Source organism: Hyla sarda, chromosome 1 (assembly GCF_029499605.1).
Source record: "Hyla sarda isolate aHylSar1 chromosome 1, aHylSar1.hap1, whole genome shotgun sequence".
Classification (NCBI taxonomy): Eukaryota; Metazoa; Chordata; class Amphibia; order Anura; family Hylidae; genus Hyla; species Hyla sarda.
Window position 1 is genome coordinate 332,691,024 of NC_079189.1, and position 21,426 is coordinate 332,712,449.

The following is a 21,426-nucleotide window of genomic DNA, read 5'->3' on the forward strand; positions in this document are numbered from 1 at the left end:
CCCTCCACCCAGAATGCCGCCGGACACTACAGGAAGTAAGGATGGCCCAGACCACCCTGACAGGTAGGGGAGAGAAGCGAGTGGTGGCGGCGGCGGCGGCCTATGGCACCGCAAAAGCCACTGCAGTGCATTGATTTAAAGCGCCCGCTTTAAATCAATGACCTGCAGCCGTGTCGAGGGGGATAAATAGCCGATAACTTATACCGATATTCCGATATAAGTTATCGGCTATCGGCCCTAACCTCCACCGATTATCGGTATCGGCCCTAAAAAAAACGATATCAGTTGATCCCTAGTATTTTCCCCAAGATATTTTAAGGCTTCGTACATTTACTTGTAATATTAATAAATGCTTGTTGAAAGTTTGTTGAACGTGTAGTGACAATTTAACCCCTTAACGACACAGGACGTAAATGTACGTCCTGGTGCACTGGTACTTAATGCACCAGGATATACGTTTACATCCTGTCCATGACCGCGAGCATCGGGGACCCTCTGGTAATGGTGGACCCTCTGGTAATGGCGGACATGAGCGATCTCTCTTATGTCTGCCATTAACCCACCAGATGCCGCGATCAAGACAGATCACGGTATCTGTGGCAGTGCGGTCGGTAAAATGATCGGATTGCCCGCGGCGCTGCCGTGGGTATCCGATCATCCGTAATGGTGGTCCCCTCACCTGCCTCTGTCCGTCTCCAGGGGTCTCTGAGATCGAGCAGACCAGAGCAGAAGATCTCTGATAATACTGATTAGTGCTATGCCCTATGCATATCAAAATATAATTTTAATGATCCCGTACGGTGAATGGCGTAAACAAAAAAAAAAAAAGTAAAAAATGTATGCTTGTGACATTATATTCCAAAAAAAATTAATAAAATATTTATTAAAAGTTTTACATGTGGTATCAATAAAAAGGTCACGGTGCAAAAAATGAGCCCTCCTACCACTGCTTATACAAAAAAATGAAAACATTTATAGGTCGTCAAAATAGAGGGATTTTAAAAGTACTAATCTGGTTAAAAAGTTTGAGTTTTTTTTTTTAAGTGGAACAATAACAGAAAAGTATGTAATTATGGGTAATCGTATTGACCCACATAATAAAGAAAACATGTCATTTTTTATTTTACAGTGTAAACCTTCCAAAATTTATAAAATTGCTGTTTTCTTTTCATTTTCCCCACACAAATTGTATTTATTTTTATTTTTTTTGTTGCACCATACATTTTATGGTAAAATGAGTGATGTCATTACAAAGGACAACTGGCTGCGAAAAAAAACTAGCCCTCATACTAGTCTGTGGATGAAAATATAAGAGTTGTGATTTTTAGAAGGCAAGGAGGAAAAAACTAAAATTCAAAAATAAAATTGGCGTCCTTAAAGGGGTACTCCGCCCCTAGACATCTTATCCCCTATCCAAAGGATAGGGGATAAGATGTCAGATCGCCGCGGTCCCGCTGCTGGGGACCCCCGGGATTGCCGCTGCGGCACCCCGCTGTCATTACTGCACAGAGCGAGTTCGCTCTGTGCGTAATGACGGGTGATACAGGGGACGGAGCAGCGTGATGTCATGGCTCTGCCCCTCGTGACATCACGGCCCGCCCCCTTAATACAAGTCTATGGCAGGGGCGTGACGACCGCCACACCCCCTCCCATAGACTCATTTTGGGGGGGGGGCGGGCCGTGACATCACGAGGGGCGGAGCCGTGACATAACGATGCTCCGGCCCCTGTACTGCCCGTCACTACGTGCAGAGCGAACTCGCTCTGTGCAGTAATGACAGCGGGGTGCCGCAGCGGCAATCCCAGGGGTCCCCAGCAGCAGGACCGCGGCGATCTGACATCTTATCCCCTATCTTTTGGATAGGGGATAAGATGTCTGGGGCGGAGTACCCCTTTAAGGCCCAAATGAGTTGAGTCCTTAAGGGGTTAAGTATTTTATACATTTGAATTTGCATCAAGGATGAATATCGGCAACCACTTGTCATTAGTAAGAAAGAAAGAAAGAAAAAAAAAGTGTAGTAATATGCCCTAAGACCTGTATGAATAATAATATGCATGTTTTTATATATAAAATACCTTTTGATCTTTTTTTACTGTGCTCACTAGTCTGACAGTTTTCCTAAAGGCTAGGGACATTTCTTCAGGAGAATGACTGACAAACTTGCTCCTTTCCACCCCCTCCCTTCCCCTTGTCATAATGCACAAACATTTTTACAATTGCAAAGCCTTGTGCCCAAAGTGCATGCTTTATATAACTTCAGCACAGCCATGTGGAACGTATATAATACAAATATAGGGGAAATCTGTTAATAAAATGGCCAACGAGAAACCATTTTGCATATAAATAATAGTTTAGCACCTTGTATTGCTTGTCAGTGTGCATTGAAATGCTCCTCTTCTGAAAAGGCTGCAAGCTGTCAGGGTTTTGTCTGCAACTCACATTGGTAACAGCAGGATTATACACCGTACTGAGGCATGGGAGAGAGCACAGCAGGGAGATAACCAGCAAACCGGTCCAAACTAGGATACCAGGGTTTGTTTGCAATATTAAAAAGACAGCGACCCCGAGTGAACGTTTTTTTGTTGTTGCTTTCTTCAAAATTTTTTTTTAAAATCTTTAGCAATCAACCTTTTTTTTTTTACTTGCTAAAAAAATAGTTTCTAACAGTAACACTTTAAAACAACAAAAGCTTAATCCTATTAAATAAGTTTTCACTAGTGACCTTACCAACTACTTTGCCTTAAGAAAAGGGTAACATTGCATTATGAAAACCTCATGTAAAACAAAGTGTCTTATCTATCTTATTATTTTTCCAAAAAAGGTAAATTCTTTGTTTCCATTATCGATGTGTACTAACAAAGACACTTGCACATCTTTATTTTTCTGTCAAATGGTCCTCAGATATGGTATTTTTTTTGCCTGCTATCCTTTTTAAATCAAACATCCATTCAGCCCAAGCATACATTACCTCTCTCCAGGTATCCTCTATTTCTACCAGCCCTGTCTTCGCTTTTGCACATCCACCATTTCCTCATTTGGCGCTCCTTCAAAGAACACTGCATTAAAGCTTTAAATAAAATGTGTGGAGTTATGACAGCAGGGATCCATGGTGTGTATTATGCATAAGATACTTTATTTTCTAGTCTGCCTGTAGTAAATGTAATCTCTATCCATGGTACTGCACAGTTTTATTGCCTACACTTTCATCTCTAGTGAAAAATATTTTTAAGCCTTTCTTCATACAAGAACTTTATTCCTTGGGGATTGTGAAGTGCTTGCTTTATTTCTATACTGCACCATGCTCCTGACTGGCTCCTTTGTTGGGTAAAATAGCGCTGAGAATGTTAAAAGAATCTGTTTTCCTGGATAAAATTCTAAATTGCTCTTTCATCAGAGGATACCATCTCCTATTCTGGCTATACATTTTTACTTTGATTTTTAAATCTGGTTCAGAAATAATGGGGGAGAGTCTCAAAAACGACTGTAATTTCTGTTCCAGCGATATTAATAACACCTTTTTTTTTTTCCTCCTCCATTTTCTAAGGTCTTTTGTGCTGCTTTGAAAATATGAAAATAATGTGAAAATTCCTTTTCGCGCCACTTCAGTTTTTCTAAACCATGGACTACCTACTACTTACTCCCCTACAGTGTCTTGAGTATAATATCACCGTTTGGAGCAAGACCGATATCGAATGCCCATTTAGTCAAATATTTTGAGGACAATAATTTATTCTATCATCATTATCGTTTGACTATCATTGGACAAAAGCGGACAATTCTATGTCAAAGTGGCTGTCACACAATTTCTCCTATTGTTCCTAAAAATTAGATCATCCAGCTAGTTTAACTAGAAGATGAAGACAACAGGAGTAAAGGCTTGCATTGAGGGGCGGAGCGTGACGTCACACGGGGGCGGAAAATCTTGGTGGAAAATCTTTTCCTCCCAACACCATGTGGGAAAAACGCCATGTGGGTTTTAACTTTAGCATTTTTGCAGGTGGTTTTTTATTCTTTTTTTTGGACTTTAGCGATCCAAAAAAGGGATGGAGATACCTTTTTAATAACATTTTGTAGGGTACCATAAAAAAACAGTAGAGATAGAAAATGTTGTATTTAACTACATTTATATATATTTTTTTATTTTAACAAAAATTTTTATCAATTTTTAAACTGCTCAATTTATGTGGGCGGGCAGGGAACTAAAAATGTAGCAGACAATAATAAAAAAAATGTAGAAAGGGGCCATTTAAATGTAAATAATATATATTTTTTAAAATACATTTTGTTAATTATTAGTAATAGGGATGTCCCGATACCGATACTGGTTTCGGTGTCAGGGCCGATACTAGCCATTTGCATGGTATCGGGGACTCGTTTAATGTCCCCCATACCATGCCCGATACCTGCTGCCGTTCTGCTGCCCCGTCCTTCGGTCCGTACCATAGCGTTCCATGGAGGAGCATGTGACACACATGTCACTCCGCCTACTCCCCTGCGCCCAGCGTAACACTACGGAGGAAGCAGAGTGACGTGTATGTCACATGCTCCTCCATAGGATGACACGATGCGGACCGGAGGACGGGAGAACGGGGCAGCAGAGCGGCAGCACCTGACCCGAGGAGGTGAGCTGCCTGCAAGGAGGGGTCTGCTACTAATATCCAAAGGGGGCCCTGCTGCTGTCTAAACGGGGGGCCTGCTGCTGCTGGGGGGGGGCCCTGATGCTGTCTAAAGGGGGGCCTGCTGCTGTTTAAAGGGAGGCTGTGGTCTACAGGGGGGCTGCTACTTATGTCTACAAGGGGGGCTGCTGTCTACTGGGGGGCTGCTACTAATGACTGCCAGGGGGCTGCTGGTAATGTCTGCAAGGGCATACTACCTACTGTTAATGGCAATCTTACAGCAGAGTCACCTGCACGAACTTGAATTTATAGGTAGATAGTGCGGGTGACCCGGTTTCTACCGCTGCTCACCATGTGGTCATCGGTCTCAACGCCAATGCAAATTCCCTGTTCTGTCCAATAGAGAAGAGAAATCTTGGCTCATACTACAGCAGTCGCCTCCATTGTACACAACAAGGACCCACATATCGTATGGTAAGCAGCGCCAGAAACCGCGACACCCTGGTGTCAGGTTCCCTTTAAAATATAAGTACTGGTACTTGGTATCGGCGAGTACTAGAATTAACGTATCGGTGCTCATACTCGGTCTTAAAAAAATGGTATTGGGACATCCCTAATTAGTAATGTAGTGTGTTTTTAACTTTTTACACTTTTGTCTTTTTTTTTTATTTTTTAGGTAGTACTACTATTCGCAGCATGGGACAGACTGTTCCTTGATGGGAGTAGTAGTACCTGTACTAATAGACAGATCGCCCCGGGTGTCACTTCTGACACCTGTTGCGATCCTCCTAAATAATGTATAGAAGCGGACGGCACTGCCACTCTTCTCTAGTCCCCTGCACTGTATTCTGCGATGTGAAGTTCTTTATATCTCACACTCGTATATCTCGCAGAGAGCTGTGATTGGCCAGATAGTTCCAGCCAATCACAACTCTCTGTGGGAAATATGAATAATAGGTATTTATATATGGCAGTAAAATAATAAAAGCTGGGGGACTCACACTATATGATATATATCTATATATATCTCGAGGTGCTTGTGTTGCACGGACACTTTGTGCCAAATATATACAATATAAGTAAAAACGTACAGACCTCTAAAAATATAAAATAGAAAAGATAGACTAGTTGTATGTAAAATATTTCAATGGTGATAGTTATTAGTACCGTATATACTCGAGTATAAGCCGACCCGAATATAAGCAGAGGCCCCTAATTTCACCCCAAAATCCCAGGAAAAGTTATTGACTCGAGTATAAGCCTAGGGTGGGAAATACATCATCCCCCCTGTCATCATCCAGACCCCCGTCATTAACACCCTCATCATCACCGCCTGTCATCATCCCCTTGTCATCATCCCACACCCCCTTCATCATCCCTTTGTCATCATCCCACACCCCCCTTCATCCCCCTGTCATCATCCCACACCCCCCTGTCATCATCCCACCCCCCCCTTCATCATCCCCTTGTCATCATCCCACCCCCCCCTTCATCATCCCCTTGTCATCATCACCACATGTCACCAGCCCCCCCCCCCCCTTCATCATCACCGCTTGTCTGATACAGTGGTCTTCAACCTGCGGACCTCCAGATGTTTCAAAACTTCAAATCCCAGCAAGCCCGGGCAGCCATCGGCTGTTCGGGCTTGCTGGGAGTTGTAGTTTTGAAACCTCTGGAGGTCCGCAGGTTGAAGACCACTGCGGCCTTCGACATCATCCAGCCCCCTCACCCCCTTTAGTTTTGTACTCGCCTCCGCTCGGCGGGACGTTAGGGTGCGCTGGTCCGTGCCATCTGTGCTGCAGGACTGTCCTGTGGGGAGGTCGTTCGGTGGGATAGTCGTTCCGGGCTGTCCATCTTCACCATCTTCACCGTTGCTAATGAACGTCCCTGTGCGTCGTCGTCAAGGCAACGTGACTATTCCGGGGCCGAAGCATGGAGAAGAGGCCCCCCCCCGGTGAAGATGGACAGCCCGGAACCACTATCCCACCGGACGACCTCCCCACCGGATAGTCCTGCAGCAGCGGACCAGCGCACCCTAACGTCCCGCCGAGCGGAGGTGAGTACAAAACTAAAGGGGGTGGGGGTGGGTCTGGATGATGTCGAAGGCCGCAGTGGTCTTCAACCTGTGGACCTCCCGAGGTTTTAAAACTACAACTCCCAGCAAGCCCGGACAGCCGATGGCTGCCCGGGCTTGCTGGGAGTTGTAGTTTTGAAACATCTGGAGGTCCACTCGGGTATAAGCCGAGGGGGGTGTTTTCAGCACGAAAAATCGTGCTGAAAAACTCTGCTTATACTCGAATATATAGATATATGTCCAAACAGGGCTCTTGCTGTGGACTTTACTATAAATGATTGCACAAAATAATTAAAATTCAATGAAAAAATTCAATAAAAAAAATCCATATAATAGTCAATAGTACACAGCCAACCACAGTCTTGAAATTATATTGCTGTGTCCAAATAGAAGTACTCTTCACGTTTGGATGAATAGAATTAGTAGTAGTTGGTATAATAGAGCCTGTGGTTGATACAATGTATTGGTGCTCTGCACCACCCACCACACCACTGCACAGAAGAAAACTCCAGGGGGATGATGTTACAGTTTTGTCTTTGACCTCGTTCCTGCAGACTGGCACGGCTATGCAGCCAGCCCCAAATTGGTATCTGCGTGATGTAAATGGTCTCTGTATGTACCCGGAGTGGCACACACTTGAGTCAGGCCAACAAATAGATGCAGTGGGGATGGTTGGGGAAAGACAGTGGTGAATGGAGACAGGCGGCGGCCTCATGTATCCAGCGCTAGAAAGCGTGTGTCTAAGCAGTGGTCCCCAAACTGGGGGGTTCCAGCTGTTGCGAGGTGAACACAGGTCTTTTTTTTTAGGGGTGGTCTGTGTTAGTGGGGTGTATATATTGGCTAAACGTGTTTCGGGGTGATCCCTTCTTCAGTAGCGGTATAATGGATACTCCATGTGAATTCAGAACTTAGTCCGTATACTTTGATGTGAATTTAAGCTTTTTACAAGATGCATCTTGTAAAAAGCTTAATTTCGCGTCCTCAAAGTATACGGACTATAAGTTTAGAATTTATATGAAAAATAGGTGAATTGTTTTACCCATTGTCATTTATGGACCAACAACATGACAAAATGTTTGACAAAATTGATTTGCTTGTCCCAAATTAAAGGCAGATTGGAGCAAAAGGCTTATCTTTCCATTTTAGACAACGTAAGGAGTGCTCCCCCTGCAGTTGTTCCTACCCAGTTACTTCCTAGAAAAGAAACTCTTCTGAAATTGACAGAACTCTAAAATGAGTACACAGAGGGAAACTTGTTTCTCTGTAATATCAGAGAAATCGTCGAGTGAGATATATAATTAAGAAAAGACTCTTAATTCCATCTACTTTTCTTAGAACTGATCATCACTCTTTAAAGAAGTACTCCGGTGGAAAGCAATTTTTTTTCAGATCAACTGGTGCCAGAAAGTTAAACAGATTTGTAAATTACTTCTATTAAAAAAATTATAATCCTTCCAGTACTTATCAGCTGCTGTATACTACAGAGGAAGTTGTGAAGTTCTTTTCAGTCTAACCACAGTGCTCTCTGCTGACACCTCTGTTCATGTCAGGAACTGTCCGGAGCAGGAGAAGTTTGCTATGGGGATTTTCTCCTACTCTGGACAGTTCCTGACATGGACAGAGGTGTCAGCAGAGAGCACTGTGGTCAGACAGAAAAGAACAACTTTGCGGGGCTGTGTCTCCAGTTTCGGAAACCTCCGGGTTTTTGGGACTGGAGACTTGACATAACGCCTCTCCCCCTCTTGACGTCATGTTACGCCCCCTGCATTCATCTCTATGGGAGGAGGTGTTACGGCCATTACGCCCCCTCCCATAGAGATGAATGGAGGGGGGAATGGCCTTATGTCACGTCTCCAGTCCCGAAGGTTACGAATATGGACACTCAGCCCCGCATACAATGCGGGTGCTGCAGGGAGATATTGGGGGCCCGCCGCTGGGACCCCCCCCCCCCCCGTGATCTCCCTGCAGCATCCGCATGGTATGCTTTGGATAGGGGATAAAATGTTTGATCCCGGAATACCCCTTTCTAAAAAAATCTTAATCCTTTCAGTACTTTTTAGCAGCTGTTTGCTACAGAGGAAAATCTTAATTTAAAAAAAAAAAAAATTTGTGTTGTCCACAGTGATCTCTGCTGAATTTACTCTGTAGCATACAGCTGCTAAAAAGTACTAAAAGGATTAAGATTTTTTTAATAGAAGTAATTTACAAATCTGTTTAACTTTCTGGCACCAGTTCATTTAAAAAAAAATTTCTCCAGGAGTACCCCTTTTAAGGACGTTTTTCTTAGTCATAAAGCCTAAACCTGCTGGCTATGCTTCTAGCTCCTTCAAATGTTGTTTTTCTCATTCTACATTTGTTTTTTTGTGCTTTTATTCTACTGTTCACTCAGTCTATTGCGAGAGCTACTTGGTTGTCATTTTGATGTTAATGGACTGGTTTATAACATATCTTGGCCCTGCTAGATTAGGACATGTCATGTTACATAACCTCTACTGCTGAAAGAGCTCGCTATTCTTTTTATTTTCCCTTCATCACTAATGCATTCATGTCTCTTGCTGCTTTCTCTCTATGTAGCACAATTCCAACATTCACTGCTATTGCAAGTCAAACATCTTTAAATATATATATTTTTTTCAAAAATGTTGTACAAAGATAGTAAAATCTAAAAATATACTGTAAAACAGCAAATTTTTACTACATCACCAATCGTCTTTATATTGGAAAATGTATTGAACACCTTTATTTACATATTTACCAATCAAGTGTACCAGTTAAGCTGGTATCAACTTCTCAACATAATCAGACCACAGGTGTGCACGTAATGGGTGGCTTCCCTATGTCTATCTCAGGGTTCCGTCTCCTGAGTGTAGTAAACCATATATATAGAAATAGACATAGACTGGGAATTGCACTTAAAAAGTTCTTTATCTCCAAATTCATCCATGTACAAAACAGTAGAGAGATATACAGAACATAATCACCCGGTGCTCAATAGACTGCTCAGAGCTTATTCCACTCGGTGTCTTCAGAACCTTCCATCCCAGACTTGCTGCTTGCTGGACGGTGTGTTCCTGGCCATGTGGACGCTAATTCTGAGGGGGTGTGGAAACGCTCGCTGGCATGCGAGCTGCTGGACGTTTCAGGAGTCTCCTCCCTTTCTCAACATAGTTCCTGTGCACCCACCACCATACATTTATACAGGTACGTTCTCTCGCGAGAATTCATTTCTACATACAAAATATAAAATGATTAAAAACAGGATTCTGATCGGACAGTATTTATAGAAAGACATTAAAATTACAGCTTTCATTAATTCCCTTAGGTGCTAAAGAATCGAGACAGTGTATCCAAAAAACTTCTCTTTGGTTTAATTTTTTCTTTATCTGTTCACTATTCATACCCTCTATTTCTTCCAGTATCAACCATTTTAACTCACTTATCTGATGTCCCTTTGTGACGAAATGTCTAGCCAGACTCATTTCCCCAAATTTCTCTCGACTATAATCTTCGGATACACTATCTCCACTCTCCATTTTTTTCTAATAGACAACCTAATAGAGCTTCTATGTTCATTTAGTCTAATTTTCATTGCACGAACTGTCTGTCCCACGTATGCCATTCCACATGGACATTTTAACATATAAATAACTTGTTTCGAATCACATGTATGAAAACCATTTAATTTTATTCGCACGTGAAGGATGTATTACATTATCACCCTTAATTATACTGTTACAATTTTGGCATGACTTACAAGGAAACGTCCCCACTTTCTGTGTTCTTAAAAATGATTGTCTAATCTCCTTTTTCTCTGCTATATCTGCTCTAATCAAATGATTAGCTATGGATCTATTTTTTCTATATACAAATCTTGGTTTTTGTCTAAACATACTTCCATACTTTGCATCTGCTTTAAGTAAATTCCAGTACTTGTTTACCACCCTTTTTACCAACTTAGAGTGACCGTCATATGTCGACACATACGTAAAATTTTTTTCTTTATTTTTCTTCATCTTATTTTTCTTCCTTAGTTCTTCCCTAGGAATTTGATCTACCTCTACTGATGTCTCAATTAGTTCTTTTTCCTCGTAACCTCTCTGTACGAACTTTTTAATTAGCATCTCTTTATTTTTAACATATTCTTCTTCCGTACTACAAATTCGTTTAGCCCGTATCATTTGGCCTTTCGGTATTCCTCTAAACACTTGTGAAGCATGGCCACTATTTTTATGCAACAAATTATTACGGTCACTCTTCTTGGAAAAGAGGGTGGTTTCGAACCCATTTTTATCATAACGTATCTCAACATTTAGATAGTGTATAAGGTTTGGGCTATATTCACATGTGAACTCTATTAGCGGATGGCAGCTATTCAAAAATTGTATATATATCATTAATTCCTCTGGGTTCCCTGTCCAAATAACAAAACAATCGTCCACATATCTTAACCATTTTTTAACGTGAGATGATAATGGGTGTGCTGGAATAAATTTTTCTTCAAATTTACTCATGAAAATATTAGCAAAACTTGGTGCGACAGGGGACCCCATCGAAGTCCCCTGTCGCTGTAAGAAGAAGTCGTGCCCAAATCTAAAGTAATTTTTATATAGAATCAGTTCCAGCAGATCCACTAAAAACTGAATCTGGGTATTACTTAGAGTAACATCCTTGATTAATTCCTCTTTTATACTCAGTATTCCCTCATCAGTGGGAATATTGGTATAAAGGCTTTTGATGTCTAAGGTACAGAGTAAAATATCACCATCTATTTTTACCTCATTTAGATGATCCAGGAATTCATTCGTGTCCTGCAGACAGTTCGGCAATTTCTTAACATTTTTTTGGAGATATGCATCCACATATACCGCTAAAGGGTATAGGACAGAGTCGACCCCCGAGACGATAGGTCGTCCCGGGGGTCGACTCATGTCTTTATGTATCTTCGGTAACAAATATAAAAGAGGCACACGAGGATTATTATTAATTAGTAATTCTTTTACATTTTTATCAATTATGCCTTGAAGAAAAGCTTCCTCTATTGTATTATCCACCTCTTTTTTAATCTCTTTTGTAGGATCATTATTTCACCTTTCATAAACAGTTTCAACATTTAATTGAGAATGTGCTTCTGACATATACAGCTCTTTATCCTGGACGACCGTCGCCCCTCCTTTATCTGCTTTTTTTATAATCACTGTAGTTTCTTTTTTTAACTCTTCTAACGCGATCTTTTCTTCTCTAGATAAATTCCATTTACTTCTATATTTCTCTTTATTCCATTCCTCTGTCACTTCTTTAATCACTATCCTTTGAAATGCTTCCAAAGTGCTGCAGTTCACACTTGGGTCAAATACACTTTTTTTAATTTAATTTACTCTTCAGTATATCTACTGTATTTAGTTCTCTATCTTTATCACTATTACCAAAATACATCCCAAGTCGAAGTGACCTGCAGAACTTATGGAAGTCAATCAAAAAATCAAAATTACTAACATTCTCAGAGGGAACAAAACCAAGTCCTTTGTTAATTATATTTCTCTGAGCCACAGTTAATTCAACAGATGAAAGATTAACTAAGAGCTCACCATCTTCTGATATTGTTTCTTGTTGCGGGCTCTTGTGTACATCCCTTCCATGTTTCCAATATCCCTTTTGTCTTTTCTTTTTCCTTTTTGTTGATTTCCTAAAAAATCTTGTCTAGGTTGCTGTTCACACATGTTATTTAATTCGCTATCTGTAGAGCCATAATCAAAGGCATCAAATTCTCCTCGTTGCTCTCTTTGTGTACGACGATATTTACGTCTCTCATCTGCCCATGTATAGACTCTGTCCATCATATAATCTTTAGTATCTCTCTCAAATTTCGATAGTTTAACCTGTAAAATGGAAGATTTTAATTTATCGACATTATTTTTAATTTCTTGCTGCGTTTTCTCAATAACTTCTTGTTTCTCTTGTTTCTTATATTCTTCCTCGATCTCACTTATCTCCTTCTTTATATCTTTAATCGATTGTTGTAGGTGTTGTACTGTAAGGTACATAAGATCTAGGGAATGCTGGTTACATAATGCAAACCATTTTTGTTGGTATACCAAATCATCTTGCAAGCCACCCATTACGTGCACACATGTGGTCTGATTATGTTGAGAAGTTGATACCAGTTAAGCTGGTACCATATTTATTTGCCTACTATGTACCATCCAAGTCAAGTATCCCTGCTTTTACCACTATATTATTCCCAATTGAATATTATGGTCATGTGTCCCAGCCTAACTGCTGATCCAATGGACAGTGTCAAGTGATCTGTCATGCTGTGAGCTTGGGTCATTGGACCGATGTTTCGCCAAAATTAAGCCTTTAATTATGCTTTATGAAGTGAATTATCTGACCTGATGTATGCATAACACTAGATTGACGAAGACTAGCATTTAACACACCAGTCTTTAGTACAATCCCGTGGCCATAGGATTCAGCAGATTCATTAAAGGTGTTGTCTGGGAAAATTTAATATTTGCTTATTGTCCCCAGCCTATAAAATAAAAACTCTTTGCAGGAGACACACTCCATTATAAGTCAATGAAATCAGATTTCTTCAATCAGGTGGAAGGGGTACTCCAGTGGAAAACTTTTTTTTTTTTTTTTTTTATCATCAACTGGTGCCAGAAAGTTAAACAGATTTGTAAATTACTTCTTTTTAAAAATCTTAATCCTTCCAGGATTTATCAGCTGCTGTATGCTCCAGAGGAATTTCTTTTCTTGTTGGATTTCTTTTCTGTCTGACCACAGTGCTCTTCAGACACCTCTGTCCTTGTCAGGAACAGGAGCAAATCCCCATAGTAAACCTATTCTGCTCTGGACTGTTCCTGACATGGACAGGGGTGTCAGCAGAGAGCCCTGTGGTCAGACAGAAAAGAAATTCAAAAAGAAAAGAACTTCCTCTGTAGTATACAGCAGCTGATAAGTACTGGAAGGATAAAGATTTTAAATAGAAGTAATTTACAAATCTAATTAACTTTCTGGCACCAGTTCATGTTAAAAAACAAAATAAATTGTTTTCCACCGGAGTACCCCTTTAAGTATACTTCTCCCAACTAGATTTAGAAATTGCGGGGGTAAGCTCGGAGACCCTCACCGAGCAAAACTTTTGGCATGTCTTTTTGACATGTCAACAGGCTTTTAAACAGACAGTAACTATTTTAGGCTCGCATGCAAAATGCCAGTCTTAGGAAATTTCATTTCAGGTGTTTACAGTGGTGTTCCTTTCTCCCCTTGAGAGACGATGCATCTGCAGTCTTTCTTAAGCCTAAAGATAGCGATACTGTACATAACAATGTGCATCTTATCAAAAAAGTGTACATATACAGATTATATAATACATATTTCAAAGTGTGAACTGTGCATAATATAAGGTGTAATAGTGCTTTCATAAATCAGATTGAGTGAGTGAGGGAGTATCCGCGTAGTACAGTAAATAAAGATAACATCATATATTTAGAATCATGGGCAAATCATCATGTGCAATATCTGAAACACTGAAGGGGCAGGGCATTCCGACACTTACCCATTGTCTAGAATACACAGTTCAAGTAAGATCACAGCGTAAACACCATCATAGTGTCCCAAGCTGCAGGCCGGTATGTAAAGCACTGCACATGTGCGTGTTGCACTACCTACATCATAGGCAATCAACGGCTGGTTTGGTGTTTATTATGCTGACCATTCCCCTACAGGGATTGTGTCAGCGCATCAGATCTCCCTGAGGATAAGGTGGCCATGTTGGAAACTGGAGATAGGCGCTTTTTCAGAGACTTTGCTTTGCTTATTCAAAAGCACAGTCAACTCTTTAAACCCCTAAAGAGTACCTCTCATGATCTTGTTAAATGTTATAATTCTCCCAGTTCTCGGCCCCCATAATGATAAATCACCCCCTGCCTTTTATTATTATTATTTGTTGTTAGATTTATACCTTTTATACCTTTTATATTGCTCTGTATTTTCTGCTTAGTCTCAGATTTACAGAGCAGGCGTTACCCAGCAGGCGTGACATCATCTGAATACATACAGGGGAGAACTTCCTCCCTCACTCTGCTACACGCAGCCCAGAGCAGTTAAATGTGTGAGGTGAGCTCTGATTGGATAAGGCTGCACACACACACCTCAGCATTTCCTGCTTTTGGACTTCTGCCAGGCCAGCAGGAGTCCAAAGTCTGTGCAAAAGATGAATGACAAGTAGGGAAACACCTAGTAGCAGCTTTTTTAAACACAAAACATAGAAAACTTCATTTTTTTTTAAATATCAAAGTACATTAGAAGGATTTTTTTTTATTTACCATAAGGAAAGCAATAGCAAAAATGAGTTTTAATGAGAGTGCCCATTTAAGGACACCTGCTCTAAAAGTAAGTTCTTGCACAGTGCTGTACATTTACGGCACACATATGAAGGGAGCTGATTTTGGTCATGAGGAAACTGCCCTGTTTACTTAAAGGGTTAGTCCAGTTGATCTAGCAAAATAAATAAATAAAAAGATACACTGCTTGGATGTGTTGAACTGTAGTGCAATGTGTGTACCAAATAGTGGAGATCCAAATGCTGGAAGCCCCACTTATTACGAAAATGGAGGTCCTCCATTCACTTTCTCTGGGACTTATGAACATATGCAAATACAGAACTTTAAATATCAAGAGAACAAATTTAACATAATGATTGACATCTTAAAGTAGATGCTACAGAAATTAGTCCCAGATTAAGAAGCCCTACTTTGAGCAAAAAGTCAGAACATTGTCTAGTGCAAAGTAAGACAAAAGGGTCTAGCTTGAATAATAGCAAATCATCTGGCAAAATAGAAAATAATAGACTTCTCTGTATTGCTTAAATTGTGCTCCATTATTTTTCATAGAAATTACAGTCTAGCAAAGCTGTGTGACAGCTATTCATTACTTATTAATAGAGAAGACAGACACATTAAATTCTGTTTAGATTAGAAGTGATTGCATTCCAGATGAACTAAACTAACCTTATTATGTTTCCTGGTAGGATTAATTCAAGCTTGTTAACTGTGCATGTGTGTAAATTTATGCTTGATACATATAAATATATGCACACATTGGAATATGTGTATTGAAATATATATATACATATACATATATATATATATATATATATATATATATATATGTATATGTATGTGTGTGTGTGTATATATATATATACACACAATAAAAGATTTAGTTATTTTATAGCATTCTCCTGTCTCATTATTTTGTTTTCTTATATTTTGCAAATGCTTATTTTAACCCCTTAAGTACTCAGCCCTTTTTGCAAATCTGACCACTGTAACTTTAAGCATTAATAACTCTGGGATGCTTTTACTTTTCATTCTGATTCCAAGATAGTTTTTTCGTGACATATTCTACTTTGTTAGTGGTAAATTTCTGATGATGCATCGTTTCTTGGTGAAAAATTCCCAATTTTTTTTAGAAAATTTTGCATTTTTTTAAACTTTGAAACTCTCTGCCTATAACGAAAATAGGCATCCCAAATAAATTATATATTGATTCACATATGCAATTTGTCTGCTTTATGTTTGCATCATAAAGTTGACAAGTTTTTACTTTTGGAAGACATCAGAGGGCTTCAAAGTTCAGCAGCAATTTTCCAATTTTTCACAACATTTTCTAAATCGGAATTTTTCAGGGACCAGTTCAGTTTTGAAGTGGATTGGAGGGGCCTTCATATTAGAAATGACCCATAAATGACCCCATTATAAAAACTGCACCCCTCCAAGTATACAAAATGACATTCAGAAAGTGTGTTATACCTTTAGGTGTTTCACAGGAATAGCAGCAAAGTGAAGGAGAAAATTCAAAATCTTAATTTTTTACACTCGCATGTTCTTGTAGACCCAGTTTTTGAATTTTTACAAGGGGTAAAAGGAGAGAAATCGCCCTAAAATTTCTAACCTAATTTCTCTTGAGTAAGGAAATACCTCATGTGTATATGAAGTGCTCTGTGGGTGCACTAGAGGGCTCAGAAGGGAAAGAGCGACAATGGGATTTTGGAGAGTGAGTTTTTCTGAAATGGTTTTTGGGGGGCATGTCACATTTAAGAAGCCCCTATGGTGCCAGAACAGCAAAAAAAAAACAAAAACACATGGCATTCTATTTTGGAAACTACACCCCTCAAGGAACGTAACAAGGGGTACAGTGAGCCCTAACACCCCACAGGTGTTTGACGACTTTTCGTTTTATTCGGATGTGTAAATGAAAAAAATTTTTTTCACCAAAATGCTGTTTTCCCCAAAAAAATTTTACATTCTTATAAGGGGTAATAGGAGAAAATGCCCCCATAAATGTGTAACCCCATTTCTTCTGAGTATGAGAATACCCTATGTGTGGAAGTCAAGTGCTCTGCTGGCGCACAGCAAGAGAGGGATGCTTAGAAGAGAGGGAATGCTTAGAAGAGAGGGAGCGCCATTGAGCTTTTGGAGAGAGAATTTGGTTGGAATAGAAGTCAGGGGCCATGTGCGTTTACAATGCCCCCCCGTGGTGCCAGAACAGTGGACCCCCCCACATGCTACCCCATTTTGAAAACTACACCCCTCACAGAATTTAATAAGGGGTGCAGTGAGCATTTAAACCCCACTAGCGTTTGACAGATCTTTGGAACAGTAGGCTGTTCAAATGAAAAATTAAATTTTTCATTTTCATGGACCACTGTTCCAAAAATCTGTCAGACACCTGTGGGTGTAAATGCTCATTGTACCCCTTATTACATTACGTCAGGGTTGTAGTTTCCAAAATGGGGTCACATGTGTGGGGGGGGGGGGGGTCTGTTGTAAAGACACGTTTTCCAGACAAATTTTCTCTCCAAAAGCCCAATGGTGCTCCTTCTCTGAATATTGTAGTTCGCCTGCAGAGCACTTTACATACACATATGGGGTATGTTCTTACTCAGAAGAAGTGGGGTTACAAATTTTGGAGGGCTTTTGTTTTTTTCTTATTTTCCCTTGTGAAAATGAAAAATTTATGGTAACACCAGCATTTTATTTTTTTTATTTTTTTTTTCCCATCCAACTTTAACGAAAGTTTGTCAAACACCTGTGGGGTGTTAAGGCTCACTATACCCTTTGTTACGTTCCGTGAGGGGTGTAGTTGCCAAAATGGGGTCACACGTGGGTATGTATTGTTTTGTGTTTATGTCCGAACCGCTGTAAAATCAGCCACCCCTGTGCAAATCACCGGTTTAGGCCTAAAAAATTTACATAGTGCGCTCTCACTCCTGAGCCTTGGGTATATTGGGTATTTCCGTACTCAGGAGAAATTGCGTTACAGATTTTGGAGGTCTTTTTTTTGTCCTTTTACCTCTTGTGAAAATAAAAAGGATGGGGACACAGCAGCATGTTGGTATAAAAAAAAAAAAAAATTACACTAACAGGCTGGTGTAGACTCCAACTTTTCCTTTTCATAAGGGGTAAATGGAGAACCCCCCCCCCCCCAAATTTGTAGTGCAATTTCTCCCGAGTACGGAAATACCCCATATGTGGCCCTAAACTGTTTCCTTGAAATATGACAGGGCTCCGAAGTGAGAGAGAGCACCATGCGCATATGAGGACAAAATAAGGGGTGGACATAGGGGTATTCTACGACAGTGATTCCCAAACAGGGTGCCTACAGCTGTTGCTAAACTCCCAGCATGCCTGGACAGTCAGTGGCTGTCCGGAAATGCTGGGAGTTATTTTGCAACAGCTGGAGGCTCCATTTTGGAAATACTGCCGTACGATACGTTTTTCATTTTTATTGGGGGGACAGTGTAAGGGGGTGTATATGTAGTGTTTTTTTACCCTTTATTTTGTGGTAGTGTAGTGTTTTTAGGGTACATTCACACGGACGGGTTTACGGAGAGTTTCCCGCTAGGATTTTTTGCTGCGGCGGAAAATTTGCCGCAGCTAAAATTTGAAGCAGGAAACTCAATGTAAACCCACCCGTGTGAATGTATCCCGTACATTCACATGGGGGGGGCAAACCTTTAGCTGTTGCAAAAGTACAACTCCCAGCATGTACTGATCGCCGAAGGGCATGCTGTCAGATGTAGTTATACAACAGCTGGAGGTGCGCAGCTACAACTCCCAGCATGGCGAGACAGCCATTTGCTGTTTGGACTTGCTAGGAGTTGTAGTTTAGCAAGATCTAGAGGCCAACTGCTTAGAGACCACTGCACAGTAATCTCCAGATTGTAGCTCTCCAACTGTTGCAAAACTACAAATCCCAGCATGCCCAAACAGCAAACAGCTGTCTGGGCATGCTGGGAGTTGTAGTTTTGCAACATCTGGAGGGCTAAATTTAGAGACCGCTGTATAGTGGTTTCCAAACTGTAGCCCTCCAGATGTTGCTAGGCAACAACTTCTGTAGGATTGCCGCACCAGGGTGATGCATGTCAGCGCCGTCCGCCACCGATCTCCGCCCGCTGTTGGTAAGTGACCTCCGGCGTCTGTCACCGCTGGTTCCCCCGTTTTACCCGGACTACAGTGGGTGGGCAGAGCGGGGGACCCGAACTTTAACCCCCCGATCTGCTATTGGTCGGTCGCTTCCGACCAACGAATAGCAGGGATAGGAGGGGTGGCACCCCGGCCACCTCACTCCTATCCCTTTAGGGGGATCGTGGGTGTCTTGGACTACCCTGATCCCCCTTATTTTCCGGGTCACCGGAGACCCATATGACCCGGAATCGCCGCAGAGACTGGCGATTTGCGGTGATTGCTGACACTGGGCGATGTGCCGGGATGCCTGCTGAAAGATTTCTAATAATTTTTTCCTATAAATAAATGTTAAAATAAAAAAACTTCTTCTCTGTCCTAAAGGAATTTTACCAGACTAATATAACCCATAAAAAAGAGTGGATGCAACTAGAGCTTCTGTCTGTGTCTGTAAGACTGCATGCTATGGTAAGAGATTAATAACAGAAAAAAAAATACCTAGGATAGACCTACAATAGCTGGATGACCATTTCTACATAGCCTAAAGTAGTTTGGAGAAGAGAAAATGTTTTCATATTGACTGGTGCCAGAAAGCTATACAAATATGTAATTTACCTTTCAGCTGCTGTAAACCTCATAGTAAAATGTTGTAGATTTTTCCAATTTGACACAGTGCTCTCTGCTGCCACCTCTGTCTATGTTGTGAACTGTCCAGAGCAGAAGCAAATCCCCATAACAGGCCTTTCCTGCTCTTGCATGGACAAAGGTGGCAGCTTCATACATAGCAAAACCACACCACCATTTTCTTGACATTGAGCAAAGTACCCTAAGTGCTTCAGGTGCTTTTTACTATATTGATCATATCAGAATACACCTTTTAGGCTTTCTTTTATATACAATATTTTTGCAGCTTTTTTTTTTTTACATTTTTTTTATTTTTATTGCAGGACAAATTGAACTGTACCATTTTACCATAAAATGCACTGCAAGCTTTCATCTAAAGATTCTATCCCTTTCTGTTTTCACAATAGCAGCATTAGGCGGAAGGGGTAACTCACCAGCTCAAAGACCTTCTGACATATTTCTTATCTTTCTCTGAGTTGCAGATTAACCTTAGGGACTCAGACCATTTTGGCTTTAAAGGGGTTATCCCCACCATAAGGTGATTTTAGTACTTACCTGCCAGAACTGGGTATTTCCTGTTGGATTTTGTTCTCTAAACTACACATCCCACTGTTCCATGCTTGAAAGTTTAAGATCACTTACCTTTCTCCCACACATCAGCCACCACACCCAATAAAGCACAGTGTTTTCTAACCAGGGGGCCTACAGCTGTTGCTAAATTGAAGCAGGACTGGCTCCCTCTGATCACCTGACTAGTGATGTCAGATCTCCACACACTGCAACCTGGGAAATCCCAAGACATGAGTAATTTTGTATGCTGTTAAAATAAATATTGGGGCGATAATCAGATAAGAATTGTGAGAAAACAGTCACACACAGGTACAGACACTATATTATGAACTACACTAACTTTACAGCCCCTGTAGCATAGTCACATAAAAAAAGATCCTGGATCACCCCTTTAGGGTCTATTCACACGTACAGTATTATGCGCAGATTTGATGTGCAGGATTTCAAGACATTCAGTTTACATTGAAATCTGCTGCATAAAATCCTGCGCATCAAATCTGTGCAGAATACTCTACATGTGAATAGACCCTAAAAGGGGTATTCCGCCCCTAGACATTTTATCCCCTATCCAAAGGATAGGGGATAAAATGTCAGGTCGCCGCGGTCCCGCTGCTGGGGACCCCCGGGATCCCCGCTGCGGCACCGCGCTATCATTACAGCACAGAGCGAGTTCGCTCTGTGCGTAATGACAGGCGATACGGGGGACGGAGCAGCGTGACGTCATGGCTCCGCCCCTCGTGACATCACGGCCCGTCCCCTTAATGCAAGTCTATGGGAGGGGGTGTGACGACCGCCACGCCCCCTCCCATAGACTTGTATTGAAATGGGCGGGCCGTGACATCACGAGGGGCGGAGCCGTGACGTAACGATGCTCCGGCCCCTGTACCGCCCATCATTACGTGCAGAGCGAACTCGCTCTGTGCTGTAATGATAGTGCGGTGCCGCAGCGGGGATCCCAGGGGTCCCCAGCAGCGGCACCGCGGCGATCTGACATCTTATCCCCTATCCTTTGGATAGGGGATAAAATGTCTAGGGGCGGAATACCCCTTTAAGGACTCAGCATATTTTA

At 41.2% G+C, this 21,426-nt stretch overlaps 1 protein-coding gene and 1 long non-coding RNA gene across 4 annotated transcripts in view; one reads left to right on the forward strand and one right to left on the reverse strand.

Annotated features, from left to right (window-relative positions):
* The window catches only part of SH3GL2 (SH3 domain containing GRB2 like 2, endophilin A1), a 175,315-nt gene that overhangs the window by 76,658 nt on the left and 77,231 nt on the right, over positions 1-21,426 (forward strand). The window lies entirely within an intron of this gene.
* LOC130273251 (uncharacterized) overlaps positions 9,604-21,426 on the reverse strand; it is a 37,289-nt gene continuing 25,466 nt past the window's right edge. The window contains exons 2-3 of the long non-coding RNA XR_008843927.1: positions 12,276-12,566; positions 9,604-9,917 (exon numbers count right to left, since the gene is read on the reverse strand). This is a non-coding gene — a long non-coding RNA (uncharacterized LOC130273251). The remainder of the gene's footprint in view (positions 9,918-12,275; positions 12,567-21,426) is intronic.